At 41.8% G+C, this 21,740-nt stretch overlaps 1 long non-coding RNA gene across 1 annotated transcript in view; it reads left to right on the forward strand.

Annotated features, from left to right (window-relative positions):
• The window catches only part of LOC110262069, a 128,974-nt gene continuing 109,695 nt past the window's right edge, over window positions 2,462-21,740 (forward strand). The window contains exon 1 of the long non-coding RNA XR_002346594.1: window positions 2,462-2,669. This is a non-coding gene — a long non-coding RNA (uncharacterized LOC110262069). The remainder of the gene's footprint in view (window positions 2,670-21,740) is intronic.

Genomic DNA, 21,740 nt, shown 5'->3' on the forward strand with positions numbered 1-21,740 from the left:
ACATGATCATTATTAAGATGAGTGAAGCCATGATAATATCTCTATTTTCCTATTTCTTACATAAAATTGCAGTTCTATAAATCATCAAAATGCAATCCAATTAAATGTCTGGGTGTGAACTTGCAAGGCCTGATTGCTCGCTTTTTGGAAGAAGGATCAAAGTTCCTTTCTTCTGGGTTGCATTACTGATCCAGGAAGGAAGTGCTCTGATATACATTCTAAGAATGCATAAGAGTTGCATCTAAGGGAAAAATCTGTTATTGAGATTACACTTGGAGTTCCTGTTGTGGACCAATGGGTTAAGAACCCAACTTAGTATCCATGAGAATGCAGGTTCAATCCCTGGCCTCGCTCAGTGGGTTAAGGATCCAGCATTGCCTCAAGCTGCAGTGTAGATCACAGATGTGGCTTGGATCCTGAGTTGCTGTGGCTGGGGTGTAGGCTGGCAGCTGTAGTTCCAATTCAACCCCTAGCCTGGGAACTTCCATATGCTACAGATGCAACCCTAAAAAGGAAAAAAAAAGAAAAAAAAAAAGCTTATCCTTAAAAATCCTTAGCAAGGCAACTCACTGGAGGCTGACAGGAAATCCACTGCAGCCCTTTTCTCCTCCAGTGTTGGAGCAGATGGATCTTGCTTTGGTTGGGCACCCGGGGAGGATGCTGGCTTGCCCTGGGGCCAGGTTGCATGCAAAACAGCTCCCCCTTTGCTCCAGCTTCGCACTGTGATGAGGTAAGAGTTGACATTGGACAGCCATGCAAATCTACTGAGAGGTGGTCGAGTCACAGCCCCGACACTCATCCCCAGGCATGGGAACAACAAGCGGGATTTGGGTGGGATCAATTACATTCCTTGCATGGCTATTTCCATATCTCCCTGTCCCTCTTTCTTTCTTTCTCTCTCTCTCTTTTGCTTTTTACCTAAGAGTATATCTTTAAAGTTTAAAAAGTTAAATGTACATATAATAGAACTCCCCTGAATATGCACTGAACTCTGTCATTATTTTTAAATTCCTCTGCTTTCAGACTCAGGATTTATTAGCGTTTCTGACTGATGTCCCCATTTATCCCTAGAGCTCAGAGTCACAGAGGCTGATAGACAGTGATGCAAGTTTGCTGAATGGCTGACGTACAGTCTAGGCTCTGAGAGTCATTGATCCTTACTTGTGTCTGCTCAACTCCACAGGGGACCACAGAGCTTTCCTAGGTGGTCTGGGGCTGTCTCTTTTGTTCAAAAACATTCAGCTTTTTCCTCTGTCATAGTGAATAATTTATTTAATACAGTCAACTCTGGTCAGACACACAAAAAATTATTTGGGTTTCCTCACAGATGAGGTAAGTGAAGGTTTATTCTCATGACAAACTCTCTATTCATTCTGGTACAGATTTCTCTTTTCAACAGTGCCAGCTATTAGGTCTTTTGGTTTGGAAGTTGGGCATGTGGTGCACCCATGTTGACCAAGGGAACTCCTAAAGTGTAGCATGGAGCTATGCAAAGAGCAGAAGACTTACAGCCAATTGAATGTGACTTACATGCCAAGCTTTAGGTAATGAGAGCTGATACTTACCATAAGCCAGATCCTGTTATAAGAGCTTTTCATATATTAGCGCATCCTTAATCTTCCTCCAAATCCTATGATGTAAGGCTATTATCATTATCTCCATTTTGAAGTAGTGGAAACGGAGGCAGAGAAGTTAAATGACTTGCCCCAGGGCACTGAGCTAGGAAGTAGCAGAACTGGGATTGGAACCGAGGTGATCTGGCTCAGTTCCTAAGTGTTTCACTGTGGCTTCTCTGTTTTCCTTCGCTCTATCTCATTTAATCCTCATGAAAACTCTAAACAGCAACTGCTATTATCTACCATTCAAATATGAAGTTACAAAATGAGCTCAAATTCACCTGTTTGTATGAGAAAGATTCAAAGCCTGGGTCCAGATGTTTCCAAAAAGCACTAACTGTCAAAACACTGTTTCAAAGAAGGACCTGAGTTGAAGCTGTGACTATGCCTCATGCAAGCACCATCGCTTACTCTTCTGGAGCCTCGGTTTCCTATCTATAAAGGTGTGAGGATAGAAGCAAGTGAAATAAGTATTAATTATTAATTTATTCCTACTCATTATTCATAATAATAAGTGAAAACATTTCTTTCCAGTGTCCCTGGCAGGGAGTAAGGGAGCATGTTTAGATCGTTCTCCTTTTTTATTTTCCCAGAAATGATATAATGAGCTTCACCTAGAAGAGTCCTTTCCTAAGCATGGAAGTTACTTCCCAGGAGGGACTTGGGTGCTGAAGTGCTTGGATCTGCCTATTAATCTATGTGGTAGAGAAGTTTCTCATTTTCCTGACTTTGCTTGGAGCCCAGGCTCAGATACAAACTGGAGGATAAAAGGAGGCTACTTAAAATAACACCAGCTATTTTTATAAAAGTGATAAAATATCTTGAGCAAGAGAGTGGCTCTTAAAACCAGCCGCTATGGTCGCTCCTCTTGATGAAGAAGGTTTATTCTCATGACACATTTCATAGCTTTATAATCTGGGCTATTAGAAAACAGAAAGCCCAAGGAGCATTTATGACATCTTATAAGGCTGAGGTTATTTTAAAACCTCATGAAACCATGGACAAATATTCTTCAAAATCTGAAAGTATGATTCTGGGAGTCTGGGTGTGGAGGTAAGTGAGAGCCAGACTTGATTGTGAAGAATGGGATTTGGAAGTGATAATCTGGGACTAATGCAGTGAATGGTACCAGTGTAGACTGATTTGCAGAGTAGATGGGGAGGTAGGCTGGGTCCAGATACTAGCAAAGGACAATTAATTTGGAACTTAGCATCATTTGCTCTCAATAGTTCATGGGACCATGCTTATACTAAATTCCTAGATCCATTATCTACTGCTATGAAATGGTTCTGTTGGTTGGCTGTGTACATTTGTGTGTTTTCATGGAGCTAGAGGGTTGGCTGGGGGTTGGGCTCATCTGAGACAGCTGGTCTTTTATCCTCAAGGAAGCTAGACTGTGCTAGGGTGGAGGCGTCATTACAAGAGGATGAGCCCCAAACATATCAGCTCCTTTCAAGTTTCTATTTCTGTCATGTTTGCTGAGTCTTATGGGCCAAGGGAATTCATGCAGCCAAGCTCAGACTCAGTGTAAGGAGATGTCGCAAAGCTGTGGATACTGGGAGATCATATTCATGGAAGGAGATTAATTTAATCATCTATGATAGTTCACTCTCTGTTCGCTCCTATAAGCAAATACACTCATCCCTTTTAGGACCTTCAGAGTCTCACCTAATTATGACATCATGGAAGAAACTTATGAATGCATTATTTGAATCTGGTCTAGATGTTTATGAGGCCATTTGGGTGCAGCTCCTCTTCATCTACAAACCTGTGAATGAAAAAGAGACATTCCCTGACTGCTTTACCCCATATCCAAAAGTGAAACAGAAGACAGGGTTAAGCTGACTACAGTAGAAAATCTCATTCAAAAAGGAGAGAGAGGTAGCATGTGAGGGCCATTGGGCAGTGACATCCGTCACCGCACTGATGGCCAGGGTTTATTCGGCTAACGTGGCTGGCCCCTTTCTCTTGAACTGCTCGGCGTGTGTCCATCCCCAAACTGTGTGCTCAATGGAAGAGGATGACCTTTCCTGAGACAGGAGGATCATTCTTTGGTCAAGGGCATATGAGTGGCTGAGCTTCCCTGCTAGACCCTCCAGAAAAGCTCTCAAGGTCTATTTGTAGGACAACCTTGTGTGGTCAAGCTTCCAAGACTCCAGACACATCTAAATGAAGTGCTGCCTGTGGGAGGCTGCCCTTCTTTAGAAAAACAAAGTGAGATAAAATGAAGCAAATACAAAAGAAGAGGCGTAGGAGGGGCTCAGAGCAGTCATGGATCCATAAGATTTCTGAACTCCAGCCAGGGACACAGGGTCAGGGTTCCTTAGTCTAAAGTAGGGAATGATGCTTGATGAGGTCCCGGCTCTGCCCCTGGGAGTGGCCTCCTAACCCATTGTTCTCTGTGGCTCCTGCCTCTACCCTCCAGTCTTTCTTGTTCTGAAAGAAACAGTCTGTCTTTGTAGCTAAGAAGCTTTCTCAACCTACTTCCTGCTTGTAGAGCCCAGAGCCTCTATTCATTTTGAACTATCTCTGCCCCCGTAAGTCCAAGCTGATACAAAGCTTTTACATGTGGCCACTCGGTGGGAATTCTATGAATCTGACTGGGTTCACCTCATGCCCTTAAAGTCACGTACATAATTCTTTTTGAGACAGACCTCTCTCTATTTTGGGCTGAGCGTCAGGGTGCTGTGGGACCTTGCCTTGAAGATTTTTAGAAATTCTTTATTCTAGTTGAGAGGGTCTAACTAGGCACTCTGCTGACTCCGTCTGAGGTCTTAACAAAAGGTCTTATAAATAAACTTCTGAGTTGATCTCAACCCTGAGGTCATTTCTCACTTTTTGAATGTTTTACTGACTTAAAGATGGTGAATGTGAATGTGAAGTAGTTTTGTTTTGCAACCCATTACCTCCTAGTTCTTTTGCGTTTTCTGAACTTCTCCTTGCAAACCCAACAGTTGGCACTTTCACCACTCTGCCTGGAAATCTCCTGAGTAAGACGTACGAGTCCATTTTCTATCTTCTCAATTAATACAGGCAATAGTTTTGCCAATTGGTTTTATTGCACACCATGAGCCACTATCTTCCCAGTCCCCAATGGCAGTTTGCACACTCTGGTAAACAGAATAAAGACAGACTCTTTAAGAGATCCCTGTCCTAATCCTCAAAAACTGTGACTCTATCAGCTTACCTGATGAAGGGAACTTGGCAGACTTGTTAAGGTAAGGATTTTAAGATAGGGAAATTATCCTGGATTATCTGGCTGGGCCAAATGTAATCACAAGTGGCCTTATGAGGGGAAGGAAAGAGGGAGGGAGGCAGAATAGGCAGAGGAAGAGGGACAGATACTGATTTAAAGATGATACCCTAATGGCTTTGAAAATTGTTGAAGTCACCACAAGCCAAGGAGTGCAGGTAGCCTCTAGAAGCTGGAAAGAGTTAAAAATTTTTTTTCCCCTTGAGCTCCCAGAAGGAAGGCAGCTCTTCCCTACACCTTGATTTAAGCTCTGCGAGACTCCTTTTGGACCTCTGACATTCAGAACTGTAAGGTCATAAATCTCTGCTGTTTTAAGCTACTAGGTATGTGGTAGTTTGTTATAAGAGGTGATTGGATCCATCCATTAGTGAGTTCAAGTAGACAGAAGCCCGAGTTCAGAGACTCCCAAAAAGGATCTGAGCTCAGAGAAAAAAAGGTGGCATTGTCTTTTCTTTTCCTTTTTTTTTGGAGCCCAAGCAACGCAGTTGGAATTTCTGCCTTTTTACCATAAAGTGCGGTCGGCATAGAGAGGGGTTTAGTTCTCCACTAAAACTTCTGTGAGCTATTGGTCTTTAGTTGGATATTTAAGGCATTTTCCAGGTATCTTAGTGCTAAGTCCATTCTTCTTCTCCACTAAAACAATTTACAAATTCAAAAAGGATATTATTTGGTGATGCAGCCTGGCAGAGAAAGTATTATGATCCATGGAAGTTAGCATAGCTAAAATTTGTATTATCTTAAGCATGAAATTGTAATAAATCAGTGAACAAATGAAATTGGTGTGATAGAGTCATAACCTGCAAATATTTTGTCTGTCAGTTTCACGCTTGGGTGGTTATTAATGATAGCTATTAACGCATTCATGTGGAAAGACACTAATTCCTTTTTTTTTAAAATGATTTTTATTTTTTCCTTTAAAGCTGGTTTACAGAGTTCTGTCAATTTTCTACTGTACAGCAAAATGACCCAGTCACACATACATATATACATTCTTTTTCTCACATTATCCTCCATCAAGCTCCATCATAAGTGACTAGATACAGTTCCCAGTGCTATACAGCAGGATCTCATTGCTTATCCATTCCAAAGGCAATAGTTTGCATCTATTAACCCCAAATTTCCAGTCCATCCCACTCCCTCCCCCTTCCCCTTAGCAACCACAACTCTGCTCTCCAAATCCATGATTTTCTTTTCTGTGGAAAGGTTCATTTGTGGTGGATATTAGACTCCAGATATAAATGATATCATACGACATTTGGAAAGACACTAATTCCTAACAGAGATGTAGCAGCTTTCACTTAGTACCCTGGAGTTTGTGGAATACTAGTCAATCAACACACTTGAAGGCTGCACGTTTACTGGGGAGGCTGCATCAGGGACAAGCCTGCTCTTTTACTTTGCTTACGAACAAGAACAACCCAGGAAAGAGTCAGAGCCACTCTGAAAACTCTAATGGCTTGACAAGTGGACACACGAATAATTTATAATAAGCTGCTCGAGAGTTTCTAATTTAATTTCTTATTCTAACTACTGTGAGAGTTCAGGGTGTCAATGTGCCTTGGGAATATTAAAGTGAAAATGAGAATTATAAGTAGAATTTCAGTCTTTTCTGAAGATTGAAGATGCCTCTTGTTCATAAGTCTAAGATTGGTCTTTTATTAGTGGATAAAGAAATGCTTCTTGAATGTGCCAAGGAGTATGTGTGTGGTCAGCCAGAGGCTCACCTCTGCACTGGCCATGCTGGGTTAGAGGAGGAGGATTACTGGGCTGTGGGCAAGGGCAGGAAGCCGGGAGGTGCTGATAAATGTTTAACAACATTTACCTCTCAGGAAAAACAAAAGCCCCAATTAGTAGCATTTGCTGATATCCATGGTAAAAACTCCCACTCTGACCAAGTTCAAGCTTCCTAACTGACCATCACTGAATACAAATTTGGGGAGGGATGCATCTCATTGGTTTTCAGCAGCTGGCACAACGTGGCATCAGCATTTCCATCCCCTGCAAAGAGCTTTCAGGGACAGAAGCCATGCAGAGGTCATTTCCATTTGGAGCTCTTCTAAACACCTGTGTTTGGACTTTAAAACATCACAGGCACAATGAAGGTTAGCTGTTTAAGGATTTCTCTTCCTTTCTTTTGTTCTTTGATTTTTTTTTTTTTTCTCCTGAGTGTGAAAAGTAAATGAAAACATCACTGATAACATGGGCAATGCTGTTTATATCCTCCTGGATACACATTCCATTAAAAACCATTGAGACCAAGGCCTGGACTACCTCAAATCTGGGGATGCTTAATGAAGCAAATGCACCAGATGACAAATCCATGTAGGTGACTAGAATCCCTGCTGGATTTTCTTTTTTCTTTGTTTTTGTGCTGAACTGTGATTCCAGCCTTAATTTTTAGAGACATGTTTTATGAGAGATTAAAGGCCTTTTTTTTTTTTTTCAGTGCTTCATTTAAGTCAATTATGAGTCAGTTGACATTGCCAAGAAGTCTTTGAATATTTTATGATGTGTACCAATGGCACTGCTAATTGGAGATGGTTCTATTCACCTACTCTAACTTTCTATTTCTCCGGTGCAGCCTCCCAACCCCATCAATCTTAGAGCTGCTATGTTTAAAAATTATCCTGAAACCTTTAAAAACAGAGAGAGAATCAAAGATTCATGTGCTGTGATCTCATTGTTCTGAATCCCTTAAGGTGGATGCTGAAAGTGTCAGTTCTGCTCTAGATACTTTGTGGGGTGGGGTGGAGTTTACCTTATCAGGTGTCCCCCTCCCAAGGCTGTGCTTAGAGGCTTGAACTGGCTGATCTGAGAAGCATGTGCTCTGTGTATTCCCTACAGAGCAACCATTCAATCATCATTTGAGGAGGATGGTGGTGTCAGAACCTCTGAGGAGGCCTAAAAGGACCCAGCTCCTGTCAGTTCTTTGGAAGGAGTGGAAGGCACTATGTTTTCTTTTGCCCCAGGCAACAGCCTGAGCCTATATCATCTACTATAACCCAGTACTAAAAATAGGGACAGGGTGGGAGGGATAACAGAGCCACAGGACCACCACAATGTTTAGAACAACATGCAATAACTAATATCATGTGTTCAAGAAAGCTTTTCTTGGGGGCTTATAACAGCTAAAAATTTGAAGCCCATCTAAATGTCCCCAAACAGGAAACTAAGAAATTAAATCATGTTTAAGTAATCCAATGAGATTCTACGTAACCGCTAAAAATGTATTTATATGTTAGGATTCTGTATATTATGTATACATAATAATGCATATCATATGTTACATAAAGGTGTATTTATGTGCTAGGATTCTCTGGAGAACACATATACACATATATGGAGAGAGGGAGAGAGGGAAAGAGACAGAGAGAGACAGAGACAGAGAGATGTATTGTAAGAAATAGGCTTACATGATTATGGAAGCCGAGAAGTCCCATGACCAGCAGTCTGCAAGCTGGAGGCTCAGGAAAGCCAGTGGCGGAATTCCAGTCCAAGTTTGCAGGGCTGAGAACTAGGGGAGCTGATGGTACCAGAGAAGATCAATGTTCCAGCTCAATCAGTTACACAGAAGGAGCGAATGTGGGCTTGGATGATGCCCATCCACGCTGTGGAGGGCAATCAGCTTTACTCTATCTACCAATTAAAATGCTAATCTCATCTGGAAATGCCCTCCCGGACACATCCAGAAATAACGCTGAGCCAAATATATAGGAATCCCGTGGCTTGGTCAAATTGACACACAAAATTAACCATCATAATTTATTAGCCAAAAATGCATAAATGGTGTATAAATAACATTTATAGTACATCTCATTTATGTGAAAGATATATATGTGTGTGTGTATGTGTATATACACACGTATGTGTATGTGTATATACATACATACATATACATTTTACATAAATGCATATAAATGACTGGAAGGATTAAGGAATTGGGGGATTATGAATACTCTCTTTTCTATTTTGTCTATCTACATTTGTACATCGAACAGACACCATATAATAACAAAATAATGACAAAACCTTAAAAATAAAAAAAAATTGTTGTAACTGTTCAGTTTAAGAAAGATCTTCATGAGGCTCTGACCATTACCCCTGCCTTCCTAGACTTAGTCTGTCATCCTCATTCTATGTCTCCCTTTCCCCTCATGTCCATCCTATCTTAAGGGAAATGCACCATGAACCGCATGTGGTAGACTGAATGGTTTTGCTGTCTACACTTGAGGATTCTCCTTAGGACCATATTGTGAAGATGGAGACCAGGGTATCAGAGTTTCCTCGTGAAAGTCAGGAAAGCTAGAAGTATTTAAAAAATAAAATGCTAGAGGGGTGTAGAAAAAAAGGAGTCCTCTCACACTCTTGGTGGGAATGTAAATTGGCACAGCCACGATGGAAAACAGTATAGAGGTGCCTCAAAAACTAAAAATAGAACTACCGTAATATGATCCAGCAATCCCACTCCTGGGCATAGAAAACTATAATTCAAAAAGATACATGCACCCCTCTGTTCATAGCAGCACCATTCACAATAGCCAAAACATGGAAACAAAAACCTAAATGTCCATCAACAGAGGAATGGATAAAGACGATGTGGTACACATATACAATGGAATACTACTTAGCCATAAAAAAGAACAAAATAATGCTATTTGCAGCAACACAGATGGACCCAGAGATTCTCATACTAAGTGAAGTCAGTCAGAAAGAGAAAGGCAAATATCATATATATCACTCATATGTGGAATCTAAAATATGACACAAATGAACTTATCTACGAAACAGAAACAGACTTGCAGACATAGAGAACAGACTTGTGGTTGCCGGGGGGGCGGGGGGTTAGAAGGGGGAGATGGTGAGGGAGAGGGAAAGATTGGGAGTTTGGGATTAGCAGATGCAAGCTATTTTATATACAGCATGGATAAACAACATAGTCCTACTGTATAACACAGGGAATTCTATTCAACATCCTGTTATAAACCGTAATGGAAAAGGATATGAAAAAGAGAAAACATTCCTGTGGGGGCAAAAACGTTACCACTGCAATCTAGTGGCTGGTGTGAGGGTAATGGACCACCCCTGTCAGCATCCTCACTGACTCAGACCCCCAGGCCTTGCTCTCAGTTTCCCTTCACATTTCTTCCCTCCCTTTCCTGATGCACGCTCCTGCCACGGGAGATGGCAGCGCCTGGAGAAATCCTCCAGCAGCTAATCAGGATGCAGCCGCGGTCAGCTCAATCCTACTTAATGTCTATGTCAGCACATCCCTCGCCTCCTCTAAGTCTCAGTCCGAGAGCTGTGTTTTTAGCTTTCCGAAATGTAAGCGTGTCTCAAGAGGAGGATTAGCCAATTGGCAAAAGAACAAAGAATCAATTTAGTTTAAAAGAGTTCCTTTAATGGCGGTATTTTGCATCCCCGGTAACTTTCCAAGGCGCTGTGTGCTTTTGTCCGGAATCCTGGGGGGCCCAGAGTGGGCTCCCTTTTCCTAGTGAGGCAGAGAGGGGTTGCAGTGGACCTCCTGCTTTCTGTCAGATGAGAAGCTGAGCTGCAAAGAATAAAACTTTGAAACTAGTTGAAATGCGATGGCAACTACTTAGGGTGTTTCTTGGAGGTTTTAGCTTCTAAAAAGAAGAAAGGAAATTGTCAAAACCTGTAGGGAGAGGATAGTTAAAGAATTTACAGCCTTGCCTATAGGCCGACTAATTGATTACGAGAAATGATCTAACAAGGTCCCCTGGTACTGAAATATATTCCCTAGCAACACAGGGATTCACACTGATGTTTTAAAGTAAAAAGTCTCTTATTGCATGGTTAGCCAAATAATTAGGACGTGTCTCTTATTTGAAGCAGAAAACTGGATCTGGGCAGCATTATCTAATAACTGAAGTCAGGAATAATGCCAAAATCTGAGTTACACGAAGAAAGCATTGATTAATTCCTTTATGTCAACACAATTTCCTCCCATGCCCAGGATCAAATGACAAATATGATTCTAGCATTTTTGTTTGTCTGTTTTGCTCTCCAAGAGGTTAAAATGTAAAGCAATAAATATGCTGATAAAAGCGAAAACATACGTATGCTCTATTTTCTGAACACCTCCTAAATGCCAAACACCAGGTATGGGTAATTTCTCTTCTGTATAATAATTGTGAAATATAGACTAGTACTCCCACTCATCAGATCACCAAACCAAGGCCAATGAGTTTCTTCTTCCCCAACACCTTCTAGCTGGAAGTGGTTGAGCTGACTTTTGAACTCTCTGGCTATAAAGGTGCCTGACTTCCCATAAGCCACATGACCTTCTAGATATGTAAACAGCATCCGCATATAAAGAGAGAGTTGTATTTAGAAAATCTCGGGGTGAGAGAGAAATTACCTAAAAAGCATTTGTTCAACAGGCAAGTGCAAGGTGAATCTGGTATGGAGGCTGGAGAAAGGAAGTGCTGTGTCCTGAACACTTCTAACCATCCTACCATCCACGGAGAAAGGAGAAAGGCAAGGTTAGATGATGGACAGAAACCTCAGATTTGGGAAACAAGACAAAGGATTTAGTCATGAGTTCAGGAGGCTGGGTCCTTGCAGATATTTGACATTCTATAAATATTTTCCAAGTGAGGGAGTGGCTTACTTCAGGACATGGATGCTAAGGATCTAGATGGAGGCTAAAATTACTGGGATGAAGCATCCAGGACTTTGAGTCCCATGTACTTCTTACACTGCTTGGTACCTGGCTTTATTTAATCTAGAAAAAATAAATCCAACCTAGGTTATTTTAAGGCAGGGGTTCTGCAGCAGAATTTCATGCATAGGCTTAGCTGCGGAAGGAAGTTCTATATGGGGGAGGGGTGTCAATTGCAGGGTCTGCGCACAACACAGTTTTTAGAGTGTATGTAGGTTTTTTTCTTTTAAGAATGCTGAATTTTATTTTTTTTATTTATTTATTTTTAGGATTACAATTTTTTATTCCATTTTTTATTGTGGTAAGATACATAACATAAAATTCACCATTTTAAGGTTTTTTCCCCCCACAAAATGTTGGCTATTTTCCCCATATTGTACAATACATCGTTATAGCCTGTCGTACACCTGCGAGTTTGTACCTCTCACTCCCGCACCTCTTTATTGCCCCTCCTCCTCTCCCACCATCAACCACTAGTCTGTCTTCCATATCTGAGAATCTGCTTCTTTTTGGTTATATTCACTAGTTTGCTGTAATTTTTAGATTCCACATGTAAGTGATATCAGAGTGTACACACATTTCAACAAGGAGAATCCATAGCCTTTATCAGATTCTGAAGGAGGGCTCTGAATTATTTTAAAAAATGTAATGATAATAATAAGATGAAGTAATGTGAGAACGAAGAAGATTCGGAGACTGGTTTTTCATTTTATTGACTTTCTTCTCTCCATCCTCAAAAATATAAAGTTATTTTTGCCTGCATTCCTTTTTTTTTTTTTTTTTTTTTTTAATGCTGTCGTCTTTCCCATCACCTCGGCATTTTATTCAACTAACTTTCCAGCATCCTTTGGTGCCAAGAAGTTTCTTCAGTCTTTTCTGACTAGTTTAGGTCCCATTGATTTAATTCTTCCTTATCTGAATTCCTATAGAACTTATAGTGTATCCTATACAATTTACCACGGAATTATATATGTCCTTGTTGGTTCATAAAGTGGACCTTTTCATGCTAATAGAGTAACAGATCCCTGGGCACATTGACCACTCTGTAGATGAGTGGCGGAGAGCATGGCTTAGTCTTTTTCCCTTACCATGTGCCCTTGGGCAAGTTATTAAATCTCCTTATCTCTAGGTTTTCTCTTCTATAGAATGATGATAACAACAGAACCTTCACCATTCAGTTGATGGAAGGATAAATGAAGTCATGCTTAAGAAGGGTGCTTAGCACAGTCTCTGTAAAAACAATACTCTGATTTTAACTATTACAGCATATTTGTTATTACCTTCTGTTTTCGCTCTTCTACCACGGGGCCTTCTCTGCTCTCACCTTTGAATTATGAGATACTGCAGAGCCTGCATTTTATGTCTTTTTCAGAATAGAAAATTTACCCTCTTGGAGGCAGGGTTTCAGGGGCTTCTGAGGAGTCTTCATTTTTATACAATTGATTTTCAAGTAAGTGATTATGAAAATAATGACTGTTTGTGTCAGGAACCTGAAAAACAAAGTGTAGGAAAGGCCAAGGAGAAAATGAAAATCGCCCAGGAGGACACTTATTGGAGAGGAAAGTGGTCCTTTGGCTACTTCAATATAAAATCCTCGCATTCAATTCAATCGGAAGAGCACCCATGGTGCCCCAAATACCTCTGTGCAGGGTGGAGCTGGAGTCACACCCAGCCCCTTTAAGGACCTCGTGGTGGAGGAAGGGCCCCAAGGATGCTGCTTCCTTGAACTTGGGCCCCCACCTTGAGGACTGTTGGAATGAGGTCCCAGCCTAATCAACATCTGAGGGCTTTGGTGAAGATAGAGGCCTTTCCAACCCCAACAACAGGCTAAATAAAATGTGAAAACAGTCTTCTATCCTTTGTTTCTGGTAATAGGCTCCAAAGATAGAGTTCAGCTAAGACGGAACAGCATGGCAGTAAGCAACGAATGGCAAGGGTGTACTAACTTGCCTTTTCATTTGGATGACTTGGGGAGGAGGCCATTGCCAGAAAGACCTGATGCAGATTGGGGCAGACTATTAACCAGCTGGGCGTCTCCCCCAGGGGTGGGGGCGGCAATCACCCTTACCAAACTGCCTATGACAGGTTGTACAAAAGCTATCTGCTGCTACTAGCTTTTGACTTGCCACCAATTTCTTCTCCTCATTTCTGATTATTGTCTTCATGCATAAAAGCATCTGTAAGACATCTGCCTTTATTCTTTGGGTAACACGTGCTTGGGAGGAACTTACATTTTCAGGGGGCAATTGAGGAAGAAGAGGAAGCAGTGAGGTGGCAGCAGCCAGGAGGTTACAGATGAGTTTGGCAATTTACGGGTGTGCACCAGGCCACCTGGTTTCCAAGTGATTCCAGGAAACCAGGGAGCATCTGTGGCTCACATTAGAACTTGAATCTCATCCCCAATTCCAGTCCAGGTTGTGTTACTGCTTTGTACTGGGCTCTCTGTGTGTGGGTGAGACAGCTGCAGTGCAAGTGTCTCCACGTGGGCCCACCCCACCCACCTGCATACCTGACATCCGGCATGAGCAGAGCAGTCAGAGAAAGGAAACAAAAAACCACAGCCTGATGAAACCAAACAAAAATTGCACCCAGTATGAGGGAAACATACAAGCTAGAGAGGATGAGCAAGCAATCGTAATGATGGGTTCGGGGTCAGCGCTGTATTTTACATTAAAATCTGAAAATACATTCCTCTTGGTTAGGAAGAACTAAGCAGCTCCTTGTGAATGGTCCACAGCTGCTCAGATGCTGATTATCTTTCTTTTCTGCAGGCATTTTGGGGAAATATGCAAGGAAAGGAAATAAACCCCCACTGTTTGAAATGCTTCCCTACTTCTCCTTGTCTGCTGGCTATTATCACCTCACACAGCTGGTGGTTTACTGTAGCCTTTTTGTCCTGTGAAGGTGGAAGGCCGGGGAATTTAGAAGGTGCCCTTTAGGTGCTCTTTCTCCTCTAAGGATTCAGGATGGTGCACGTCCATGGCCATGTTCCTTTGGGTCCCTGGAGTAAGTATGATCCCGTCTGGGTCATGTGTGACCTCGGTTCTAAGAGGGCCCCCTAGAACTTGAATCTCATCCCCACCTCCAGTCCAGAATGAAATCCTTCTGACTTTTGAAGCATTTCATCTCTCCCGGCTTTCCCTGGGGTCATGGACTTTGGACTGTGTTGAGGTTGTGTTGTTCTTCTCAGCCCAAACTTCTTTGTCTCTGCTCTCCATCCAGCCCACACATTTCCATACTTGGCTCCTTTCATATAGACCCTTCTGCTTGGGTGCATCCTGGGTGCATCCTGGTTTTTGATGGTGCACGATGAGGAGAAGTCAGCAGTTAGGAATGGGCCATACTCCAGGAATCGGATCAGACAAAGTGGGTTCTTGTCACTAGGATGCTACGTCCTTACCATCTGGGCAGCTTCTTTTAATTCAGAGCCTTCTTATGATGATGAAGGTTACTTATCTGTAAAATGGGACATAATATCTCTACCACAAGGGTGTTGTGAGAATCAAATATGATAACAGATCATTTAAAAACCTATGAAGATAGGAGTCCTCTGTGCTATTGAAGTAATACGTCTCTATTGCCTCTGCTTTGACTCTGTTTGGTGTCAGAAAGAATGTGGATTTCTATTCAAGGCCTCTGTGCTGCTAGGATTTTGGCTTCTAGATTCAGGTTTGAGCACAGTTAAAATGGAGGCTGCCATTAACCAAAGGGTTCCATAGAACCCTCTTGGATGTGTATTTCTGTGGTATCCTCCTATTTTTCCCCATTATATGAGCCTGGGAAAACCAAAGCCATGGCATGAGGGTAATTTTTTATAGAGTGTACTGTGGACAACTCAAAATCAATAGTTGTCTTTGTTGAAGGCACCCAGGAAAGTAGAACATAAGGAATCATAGGGGTTTACTATTGCTTTTTGAGGCCGATGGTAAAACTTTATGGTATCCTCATAAAATGCATGGTTGAGTACAAGTGACATTGTATTTCATTACAGTTTATCATTGTCCAATGATGGATACTACTGCCTTTTGTAAAACTTGACAGATAGTGTATATGTGGTCAAAGAACTGAACTCTGGTTCTTTCCTCCTGGTTGCTTAGGATTTATAAGGTAGCCAGAGGACCTGAGAATGGGATTGATGAAGGGGATGGCAGACTGTGTGAAGGTGGCTGGGGCTTTTCAGAGTTCCAAGGGAGCCAGAAGAAAATGTTTTTAATGATAACTTCTTGCTTAGAATGTTCTTGTCATAAAAGTGGGTAGTGGTAATACCAGTAATAACAGTAAGAGTAGGTGATAATAATAATAATACAAATAATAATAACTGAAGCATATTTATGAAGCACAAAGACTATCCCAGGCTTTGAGCTTATCATTTTACATTATTATGTCATCTGAGACACATCTTACAACCTCCCTATGAGTTAAACACCATTATTATCCCCATTTTATTGGGAAAAAAAAAGCTGAGTGTGAGAGAGAAGACTAATTGTCCAAGCTTATCTAGCTAGTAGGAGGGAATTTTGTTTCATTGGATTGGCAGAAGGTGATTAGTCACTCATCCAACCTGTTTTTGCTTCCCTTGGGCAAACCAGTCTAGGCTGCATTTTCCAGTTTCCTATGCAGGTAGGTGTGATCATGTGACTGAGTTCTAGCCAATGGGATGAGAGGAAAATGATGTGTAGAAACCTCACCAGGACCAGGCTATACAACCTCCCATAATTTAGTCTCCATTTCCTTATCCTGTGTGCTGCCTCGACTTAGAGGACTCCAACCTCAGGGGGATGGCAGAGACACCAGGTGAAAGGAGCCTGGGACGCTAAATGATCACATGGAAGAGACCCACCCAATGTGGAAACTTTGCTTTCTAAATTCAACTCTATCTAAGTGAGAAGTAAACTTCTATTATGTCCCACTATTGAAATACTGGCGCTTATTTGTTACAGCAGCTTTTTAGCATTTATCCTTAATCCCCAACCAATATATTCCTGGAAAAGATATCCTATGGAATAGGATATTGCTCTCTACTTCCATGTGTTGATAGGAAGAAGTTCACTTAGGAGGAAAAACTAAATCAACAGACATTACATCTTAAAAATTCATGGTGCCTGAGAAGCCCAGGATGTCTTCTTGGTCTGTTGGAGTTCAACAATGTGTGTTATTATAACACACCTTCAGTCTTTTCTTCCTTCTTTTTTCCATTCTTCTCTCTCCCTCCTTCCTTTCCTTCCTTTCTATTAAGTGCTAACTGTGTTCCAAGACAGAACACCTGCACTGTGGTAGAACAAAGGAAGGATACTGACCTGACCAGTGAGGGGCAAGGAAGGCTTAGAGGAAAGGGGACCAAGAGGGATTTCTGGGATGTGGGACTTTTGACGTAAACCTAGCAATTCCAATGCAAATCTGGATGAGTTAGGAACCCTATGTGGAGGTATTCTCATTATTCTCAAAGATGAGCAGGAGTTTGGGGAAAGTATCTAGACCAAGGGCTGGCCTGAGTGCTGGAGGAAAAAAATACAGGACGGCACTGTGGAAAATGAGGCTGGAAATTTAGGCGAGGGACACAATGTGAAGGGCTTTGTAACCACGCTAAAGATCATGGAAGGGTTTTAAGCAGCTGAAGGGCTGATGGCATAGACTGAAGGAACAAGATAAGGAAGTCACTGCAAATGTCCAACTTGCATCAGGTAGAGAGGAGAATCCATTTATTTATAAGGCAGAATCTTTAGTACCAGGTTGTTGATGAAACAAAAGCAGAGAGAGACACACATACAAACACACACACACAGAGAGAAGAGAGCACAAATCCAGGATGACTTGCAGGTTCTTATGTGAGTAATTTCCTAGTGACTATAATTTGGCAGAGAGCTTTCCTTTCTCCAAGCCTGTTGTGCTGTTCCATGGGCCGCTCCCCTGGGAGAGCAGCTCTTCCTTTGAGGGTTCAGCAGGGTGCTTTCTGCACTGTAGTGCTGGTGCATTGTAACCACTGAGGTCTCTCAATTAAGGTGACAGGGATGGAGTAGGATAGTTGCATGGGTAGCCGTGGGGATACCAGTGGGGGGACCGTGGGTGGAGAGGGAGGCCTTAGGAGCTGCGGGAGATCACTGTGGGTTGGTGATCGCTAGGGAGGGCCATCAGAGGAGGCAGGCTTGTTTGACTCGTGGAGGTACAAGATGTTTCAGGTCACTGGGTGGGGCATGGGGTGAGGCCTGCATTCAGGTTCAGACAGAGGGCAGGAGTTTAAGGACCACCCTTCTGCTGATTTGAATAAGCACTGTGACAGTCCTAGTTCCACGTATGGGGTCAAATATTCTCTAACCAGATACCAAAGAGGAGCTACTACTCAAAGAAAGAGGAAGAGGAGGTCTTTTCCCACCCCCACTTCCCTTGGATTATAAAAATGTAGCCCACCTAATCCTCAGGGCAGAGCCTTGTTGCCTGCCTGCTTGTATCTCTCACAAGTAACTTATCTCTTTTTTGTTTGTTTTGGTTTTTTTGCCTTTTCTAGGGCTGCTCCTGCGGCATATGGAGGTTCCCAGGCTAGGGGTCCAATCAGAGCTGGAGCCACCGGCCTACACCACTGCCACAGCAACACGGGATCCAAGCCACATCTGCGACCCACACCACAGCTCAGGGCAATGCTGGATCCTTAACCCACTGAGTGAGGCCAGGGATCGAACCTGCAACCTCATGGTTCCTAGTCAGATTCGTTAACCACTGCGCCACTATGGGAACTCCCACAAGTACCTTATCTTAATAAATCTATTTCTTGCCTATCATTTTATCTCTTTTTGAATTTTTTCTGCTTGGAGGCACAAAGAACCTGGACCCCAGTAAGTCCAGACACTAGGTGAGTAATTCTAATTTGAAAAACCATAGGTTCAAGTTCCAATCTGGGTTTTGCCTCAGTTTGAGTCTTGGCACATGGGTTCGAGTCCCAACCTGTGTTCTGGCTAACTTCAAGCCATAAGTGCGATCAGTTTCAAAGTGGTTAAAGAACTACCTTAGAAAGGCAGACTAGTGCTAAGAAAATTAAGTGCTAAGAAGAATCGGTATTTAGAGTTGAAAGTCATCGAAAGCTTGGCTTCAGGAAAAGGAAATTTTGACTTTTGCTTTATCCTCCCACAGGCGCCATGTAGAAAAGGACACACCCAAGACCTCTCCTCTCCAGATTCCATTCCACCCCCAGACACCCATCCTAGCACCATTTCCACCCACTGCTTATGAAAAGTGGCTCTCTCAGCACTCCAGATGTCTGCACCTGTGATTCCATTGTCTTCTGGGGCTGGTGGGGCACTTGCACTGTTCCAGTCTTTGTATTTACTTTGCATCTAGGATCTTTGCACTTCTTCTCACAGCCTCCCTGGGAGGTCAGGACAATCCACAGGCAATTGGAACCAGCATTAATGTAATACTTAAAGCAGTTAAATATTTTTTTTCTTTACCTGTGAGCTAGTTGAGGTCAGGGACTGTATTTATTATTCCCTTACCTGTCCGGCATAGGGCCCAGACACTGTGAGATGCCTCAGGAATGTTTGTAGGATCCGTGGATGGCTTGGTTTCTCCAGGGAAAATAAAACAAATGGCAGGAAGAAAAGCTGCCTTGAGAGCTAATTGCCTAAAATCAACTTAAGCACTTGGGGATGGGGAAACCAAAGGACTCTCTTTCCAAGTTTCTCTATTTTTTAATATTTGACCAAAGTGCTATTGTAATCTATCACATTCTCTGTTTAAATAAAATAGCATATTTGCACAGAAAAGGGTTTTTGTAAGGCTAGCTCGGTGCAGAAGAGAAAGAGAAAACTGAACAGAAATTTCTGCAAGTTATATGTCTCATTAGATGACCGAATTAGACCTAGAGGTTGGGTTATTGGGCTGTTATTTGTTTCCTATGGTGGCAGCTCGAGCTTAGTCCAGAGCAACTGGTCGTATGTCTTGGCTGAGTTGGGGACATAAACATCAACATGCTGCATGACATCAGTCAATCAATTAATCAATAAAAATTTATTGAGTACCTATTGTATTTATGGAAATATGTTGAGAGGGAATCAGAGAAACAAGATACATATAAGATGGATACTGACCTTGATGAATACACATTTTATTTTATTATTATTATTTTTTTTGTCTTTTTGCCATTTCTTGGGACTCTCCTGAGGCATATGGAGGTTCCCAGGCTATAGGGGTCGAATCGGAGCTGTAGCCCCGGCCTACGCCAGAGCCACAGTAACGTAGGATCCGAGTTGCGTCTGCGACCTACACCACAGCTCACAGCAACGCCGGATCCTTAACCCACTGAGCAAGGCCAGGGATCGAACCCGCAACCTCATGGTTCCTAGTCAGATTCATTAACCACTGAGCCACGACAGAAACTCCTGAGTACACATTTTATTTTGGATTTCAAAGAAGTCAATGCATCTGTTTGAAGAGTTATCTCTCTTCATTTGGCTTTTATTTGAATAAACTTTAATGGACAATTCACATATTTTATGGATGTTTATTTCCCTAGTATAGAACCACGTTAATTAAAGTACTTTAAGCATACCAAATACGAGGAGATTGAGCTATGGAAAATAATTGGTGATTTATCAAAATATATGTGTTAGAGTGGAGGCTAGAACTTCTTTTGTTCAAACGTAAATTTTTCTCAGTCTAGGCATAGGAAACCATGACAGTGTTGAAAGTAATGAATACTCTTCTGGAGCCTGGTGAAATGCTTGTAATCAAGAAATATATATTACCATGCTATCTTATGTGACTACTAGCTTCTTGCACAGTCTTAGAAGTAAAAACAAACACATCTCTTTTTAACAGTTTCAGCTTATTTGTGACTTTCAAATGTGCACACATTTTAGTTTTCATAGCCATTTTGAGGCTATACTCTGTTTTGAAGTAAAAAGCATAGTAATAATAACAGTAAAAACAATCTTACACTACCAGATCTGAAAAAAACAAAACAAAAAAAAACAAAACAAAAAAATCAACCTAAGAATAAATCATTATAACTTTAGCCAATTGCAGATTCTTCTCTTAAGTATGTGTGCTTTCAATGGGAGTCATCTCATTTCTTTAACTAAATGCAGATACAACACTGGCTATATCTTTTAAAGATGCAAATTAATCAGAAAGACAAGTTTCAAACCGGAAGTTTCTTTAAACGTGGTTGGTTACAAAGGTGTAAATTACTCATTTGAGTTCAGTTTAGAATGACCGAGAAAATAATGGGATCAGGGGGAAAACTGATAACAGAAAATGCCGCAGGCAAATTAGTTGATGCCTTTGTTGGTTTAAGAGGGAACTTTGCAGCCCTTGAAATGTAAATATCCTCCCTGCAAAGGAAGGTGGTAAGGAAGTCACACCCTAGTTGCCAGCACTTACAGGAATAGTAGAGTTCCCCACATTCTAATTATCTCAAAATTGGTTACTCTCTCTCCAAAGGAGTAGCAGTCCATGAAAAAGTGGAAATGTGGTTCATATAAAATCAGTTGCCATTTGTGCCTTTGAAAAGCATTCTTTCAGTCTCGGTGATTTGCACAAAGTATGCAGTTAGACTGAAGCTTAACATGGATCAGGAGGACACAAGGCTGAGGACAATTTAAGAGTAACTGGAAACCTCAGACCTTCACAGCAGAAAGGGAGAAGATGACTCAGAGAGCAGAGGGCAATTAACTCTCACTGGAGCATCAGCAAGACACACCAGGGCTTCTGAATTTACAGGGGTCATGGTCCACCATAATTATAGGTCATGACACCACGTAATATTCCTTTATAGTTCTCTGCTTAACATCTGTTCCTTTGCACATCATTATGACTTTTTTCTTAACCATCCCCTTACCTCTCCAACACAACATCCTCCTAAGATCTCAGTTTCTTGTTTTGCCATCTTATAAATCCATCCTCATAGCTACCAGGGTGATCTTAAAAATGTAGATTTGAACATACCACATCCCTACACACTGTGCTTCAGCATCAAACTCCCTGGCGTGATACAAGAAGATCTCCACAGACTGCTCCTTAAACTACTGGTCTCATCTTTTACCATTTCCCTTTGCTCATGTATGGTCTGGCCATTCCAACTACCTCCACATGGATCCTAACATTTTGTTAATACCAGTCCTTACATTTGTCACTCTTCTTTTCCACCTAGAAAACTGCCGTCTTCTGAGAAGTTTCCCAAGCCAAGATGGACAGGTCT

The sequence above is a fragment of the Sus scrofa genome, chromosome 8 (genome assembly GCF_000003025.6).
Source record: "Sus scrofa isolate TJ Tabasco breed Duroc chromosome 8, Sscrofa11.1, whole genome shotgun sequence".
NCBI classification, from domain to species: domain Eukaryota; kingdom Metazoa; phylum Chordata; class Mammalia; order Artiodactyla; family Suidae; genus Sus; species Sus scrofa.